The sequence below is a fragment of the Saccoglossus kowalevskii genome, chromosome 15 (assembly GCF_978046115.1).
Source record: "Saccoglossus kowalevskii chromosome 15, keSacKowa6.1, whole genome shotgun sequence".
Taxonomy (NCBI): Eukaryota; Metazoa; Hemichordata; class Enteropneusta; family Harrimaniidae; genus Saccoglossus; species Saccoglossus kowalevskii.
In genome coordinates this window covers 30,077,435-30,083,434 of record NC_140655.1, presented here as the reverse complement: position 1 = coordinate 30,083,434, position 6,000 = coordinate 30,077,435, and the positions used below count along the sequence as shown (strand labels likewise).

Below are 6,000 nucleotides of genomic sequence, written 5' to 3'. Positions count from 1 at the left end.
TGTTAAACCTACAATACGCCGGTACTATGTCGAAATTTACTTTACAAATTGTGCTACCAACACTCGCTTACCTGTCAAAGTCAAATTGTGGCAATGCAACCTGGCTGCATTAATTAATAAATATTATATTTTGGTGAAAAGAATAAGTAGGTGGACATACGTCATATAGTCATGGGACTGATTACTATGGTTATAATTTGCTGTGGCCTATTAAAAAGTCGTAGAACTTAAAGATGTCTGAGCTGAGCGAATTGCATGACGATGACTTCATATGAGGCATGCAATTGTTTTATAATGCGATTTTCTAATAGCGAAACGTGGTTGGAAAAAACGGGAATGAAATCCAATTTCGTTGATGCTGTATAACAGTAACACTATGGTGAATGGTACTGCCGACAATACGCCATGTAACCTACCGAACAAGTTAAATGCAGCCCAGGGTGGTGCGTAAACTAAGAGAGTCGTTTATAATTATGTGTTTCGCTTTTTAGACTCATCTGGCTTTTCGTTTAGAAAAAATATCGAGGTATTTCATATAATGGTAAAATAATTTTCTGAGGACGATGCTAAGTAATAAAGCAATTTTCGGTATGCTGCTCATGAAGTCGAAATTACACACTTTTTTAAGTTAAAAAACTCGGGTCACGACTTGCATAGATACAAATGAGATGTTGTGAACGACATGATTGTATGTGTATTGTAATTATAATCTTTGTTATATTATTCAAGAACATGGTATTTGACTTTCATCATAGCATAGTCGCCTGATGAGCGGCTATTGTTGTTTTAAACTGTATTTATAGTATATGAAAAAAGTGATACCCTATTCTCTGTTTGATTTTATCTTTAATTTTTAAAACATTTAATAATTGAATATTTACAACATCAAATATTGCTGTCACTCGAATTCTGGCAATTGATTAGTAAGTCACACAACCATACAGATACGCTGCTCTATGTAGAACATACTAGTTTGTGATGATTTATATCTCGATTCGTACGTCAAGTAATTTTAAATTAATAAGTTTTAAAAGAATAATGGCATTGGAGAGTTAATAAATTATACCAAGTTATATAGTTAAAATATGTTATTTATTGTCAGATTACACATAAAATATTGGTGTCAACTACGGAGCATTGTTTGTTTATACGACATTCGACGACTGCATGACGACTGTAGGTAAAATACATTTCAATAAAAAAAATACCCAAGCAATGAGAACGGTTGTCATGGAAACAGTTATTTAGATTAAACTCGTATGTATTATAATTCTGTTCAATGCAAGCATAAAACAAGATGTTCATTTCAAGTCATTATTTTCTCAAGAATTTAATCTACGAGACATGCAATGTACAAGTTGAAAATACTTCCTTTATGCATCTTACAATACTGAAATGTCCAATACTAAAATTGTTCATAAATTGTCTGCGATTATTGTAATGAGCAATCCGTCATATATCGGAGACCCTCAATGTGTCAGATTCAATTTCTGTGTCATAATGATATTGTCGCCCTTTCACAGAGTCATGTCGTATTTTCACCCCATTATCTCACAAAACAAATGTCACAGTTCCAGTAATTGAATATGACTGAGTACATCTTACCTAGCCAAGGTTCATTTATTAGCACATCGCCCCCAGACGACCGATACGTTCTTCTTTCCCAATTTAAAAAGTGACAGCCATATTATATATGAAGTGTTCACTTGCATATGTTTTACACGTAATCAAACAATGCTCAATGTCATTGTCAAGTTCGACTCTTTCCAATCCTCATATACGAATCTGAGGGTCTCATAAAGTACGTGTTAAGGTAGAAGCCCACTCATAAATTGTAATACCCAGAATTTAATCATTTGACAATAAATTGAACTCCAAGGCAATATAAGGATATTGACCTAAAACAAGTTGGGGTCACCGGCCTTATTTTTGGGAAATTAATGGTTGTAATTTTTAGTGAAAGGTCGCCATTTTGATTTTGACACTATTATAACACTTTTACCATAGGAATTACCATAGGTTCCAGAGATATTATACAATATCTCAAAATCTGGCCTGGTGACATAGGCTGAAAAATTATATATTGTTAATGGTGGAGTAATGTTTGTTGTTCTGGATTATTTGAAAATCTGGGTTTTAAAAAGTGTCAAAAAATGCAATTTTTCTTTAACATTGTGTTCTGTGAAATTGTTCTAAAAATAGCGATTTTCAAGAAATATTAGGGCACGTTTCTCAAAAAGCTTAACTGTAACCCACAAAATAATACTATTTCACTGTCCCATGAGACATTACTCTAATGATTGTACCTAATAAACTAATGAACATTGTCATGCGATTTATGACCAATTTTGTCAAAAAGTATGACTAGGCTTCTACCTTAACAGTTATTTTCGGCGCATCCGATTTTTATTTATCACATCAAATGCCCGGGGAGGGGGTCTCTGAATAAAATATGGTACGCAAGCTGAAGTAAAGAATGCATAAAAGAGGTGTTATTTAGTTATTTGACGCGTATACGCGTGTACCAGGGGTAACTTAGAATATAGTAATAATGTGTGTAAACAAAAATACGACTCAAATCTATAGGAAAAAAAGTTTAGAGACAAAACAAGAAATAGTACCAAACTTTCACAGCCAGTGTGAGACTAATCAATGATGGAAAAGAGTGTGCCGAGAACAACTATGTTTAATGGTGAATATGTTTAATGTATCCATGGAAAAGTGTGTTGTTGCTGATATACTAGTATGCAGGTTTAATCAACAGAGGTCGCTGTACAGTGCGAAAAGTAGGGGAAAAGATCGGCCTGCACTTTTTGGATTGTTCGAATGCTGACCAGAAACACTATTGTTTTAGGTCTAAAGCCTCTTCTTATTATACGAATCACACTTGCAGCTGAAGTAGTATGATTTCGAAGCTTACGTCAACTACATAAAGTAAACCGCTGCGGTGTAAAACCCGCTATGTCACGTGGTATTACTCACCCAATCTTGTGAATTGTTCAATATCTCGGAGCCAATAACTGAAACAAAAATGACAAACAAAACTTGATAAAATTAAATGAGACAGTGTTAAAGGGCGGTAATCGTCGTGCCGCGTCCTGTTCGATATGGGACTCATAGCGACGTATACAACGCGTGTAAAATACACTGTTTGTTACATGGAATACGAACACGCGCTGCTCGAATACCACCGCCCTTTGATAATAAACTAGTTCCTACTAATAATAATCTTTATTTTGGACATTGACTCAAAATAAAATTATACTAAACATAAAGAACTAAGAAAGAAGCAAACATGCAACTGAAAATGCTTTTAAAAAAATAATAATTTACTTTGGGTGGTTGGCAGTATCAACATAAAATTACGCCCTCTATAGGAATTTAATATAGAACGGTCGTTTATGGGTACACAACATTTACTGACCATGAGCACACTGGGGCCTGACATTTTAGTCGTAGAAAGAGCCTTTATATGATTCGAAGTTATCACTAGAGACTGAAAGCATGGCATAAACAGATCCTGGCGCACTGTGCCACTGCTGTGTGGTGAAATGAACGACTCCTGCAAACATATAAAGTACATTCATTCAAATTGATGTACATTAGTGAAGTCATCTCAACAACACCCAAAATATAATATATAATATAATATATAGTATTAAAAATGTGGCTGAAATAAACCATAGGTCGTCATTAATAGCTCAATGTGCCAACTCAAGTTAATTAAAGGGCGGTGGTAGTGGCGCCGCACATGTGCGACATTTGTGCTGATAAACATTGAGTTTCCCACAATCCAGTGCGCTCTTCTAATGGAAATCACGAATACGTGTTTTGACCTTAGATCGATGACTCCTTCTGATACCTTCCAAACTAAAGTCTTGAATGCGTCTCAGTTTGTGCTCGTGGTTCGGTGCAACAGTCAAAGTCGCCATCTTTGTTCATATGAGATCCATATCTCGCGCATGCGTGGCACAACGACCACAGCCCTTTAATTGTTGGTCCTTTTCATAATGAATTTGAAACTCACAAATTTGACGGATTCTGAAATACGAGGTGTGAAATATAAGATAAAAATACAAAAAAAAACGTACGTCGTTAAATAAATATGCGATAATATGTTATACTATTATTGAGTTGTAGAAAAAACGGTCTCTGAACTAATTAATCAATGAAATACATTATGTAAATCGATGTGACAAATATGGAAAAAGGAACCTTTGCTTTACCATACTCAAGGGTGATAATGAAAATTTTAGTATCATGGAAAATTGTGTTTTTATTTTCAAGTTAGATAAATGGACAATGATGAACTAGCCTGGTTTAAGCAGAGCTTGAGCGTTTTGTGTTGTATTTTTCTGAGTCACACTTACTATAGTATGTAAGCTGTATCACATGAATGAGATTGAAAATAAAATCCATTTTTGACATCATATCCCCCCAGACCAAAAAGAAATATTATTTGTAAAAGCTATAAAGTACATTCCCAGCTTCAGTTATTTATCAACTCAAAATAAATGTGCAACATTTCCATCCTAACCCGACTTGGCCATGCGTACATTAAAAACAGCATATAATAGACAGCAACACCTTCAACCAACTCAAAATTCCTCGAAAACTGTCCAAAGATACGATATTATTGAGGGTGTTTTAGTATTTTTGAATTATTAGACAGTTACAGAAATTGTTTTGTAACTTACAGTGTTCCATTTTGTTCTTAGTTAGTTGAATGTAATTATTTATTTATTTATTTTTATATATAAATAAACGTTTATTTATTTATTTATTTGTTTGTTTTTGTTTTATTTTTATTTTTTTGTCTAGTTTATCTATTTGTTATGTAACCATTTAAATTCCTCTGTGTAATTGTATGTGTTTCAATAAAGTGAATACAGTATACACTATACTATTCTATTGATACTGTATGCTTTTGAGTTAATATTTTCTAAATTCTATATGACGAACGTATCACAACCAGATAACTTCATCTGTGCGTCATTTTGAAACCACAGAAGCGCTCAGCGTAAGAAGACGCGATTATTTGAAAAGATGTTTGTGTATCATGAATATGATATTTAACTGACATTCAATAACAATTCAAACAATAATTGCGTTGTCAGTATCAAATAATTAGCATGAACAATTGGCCTAAACGCCCGGGTAACCATTCTTATGCCAGGCTGGGTCAACACAACAGCACCCTTTACCACAAATCAGTGGTATTTATTCTAGAAAATAACGCTCTGTTTATTCTATATACATTCCCGTGTTTGGTCGAACGTTGTTGTTTTTATACATGTACTTTTTTGTTTTCAATTTCAGAACAAGATACTAGTAGTCAACATAACTGTCTCGATCAAAGGTTCAAAATAAAAGAAAAAAAAGTTTTAATTGAGATAAATACTGTATGCGTTTTATTGATAAATACACTTCGAAGTATTGATAATGAACAGCATCAATTAATTTGACAAGCAAACGAACACGAGTCGGTTATTCAACTTTGCATCGTACATGATCAATATTAACATCGCCCCCATTTGACCAGGACGGGAAAATAGCAAATCGCCTTACCTGATTGGCTGGTAGCCTCATTACCGCCCAATATGGCGACTTGCTGTGCTCTTTGAAGATAAAGTATAACTATTTGTCTTCAATTTAGACTTAAATTATCACTTCTAAGTTTTGATAACAGCCGTTAGTCTCTTTATAGTTTCTGAAGTAGCCGTCTGCCAAGTGGACTGGAATTGTTTTACGTAATTTTACAGTGAGAGGCGATTTCATTTATATACATTCCGAGACTGTAGCGTCGATCTTGTTTTCATACCGGCTGGCTTGACATTGGAGCTACTTTCGCGGCTGATATCACGGTGAGTCCCGCACTAATTTTTAACCGGTACTTTAATTAGCCTTGTATTTCTCATTGCGTACGGTATATATCAAATTTAAATTTGTGCAAGTTTTTGCCGTTTTCGTGTCACTGTCGGTAAATGCATCGGTTGATGT

At 34.2% G+C, this 6,000-nt stretch overlaps 1 protein-coding gene across 2 annotated transcripts in view; it reads left to right on the top strand.

Annotated features, from left to right (window-relative positions):
* Window positions 1-5,593: 5,593 nt before the first annotated feature.
* LOC100368115 (protein kinase C iota type-like) overlaps window positions 5,594-6,000 on the top strand; it is a 116,549-nt gene continuing 116,142 nt past the window's right edge. For both annotated transcript variants that reach the window (XR_014926589.1, XM_085490704.1), the window contains exon 1: window positions 5,594-5,864. The gene's annotated coding sequence lies outside the window, so the exon portion shown is untranslated. The remainder of the gene's footprint in view (window positions 5,865-6,000) is intronic.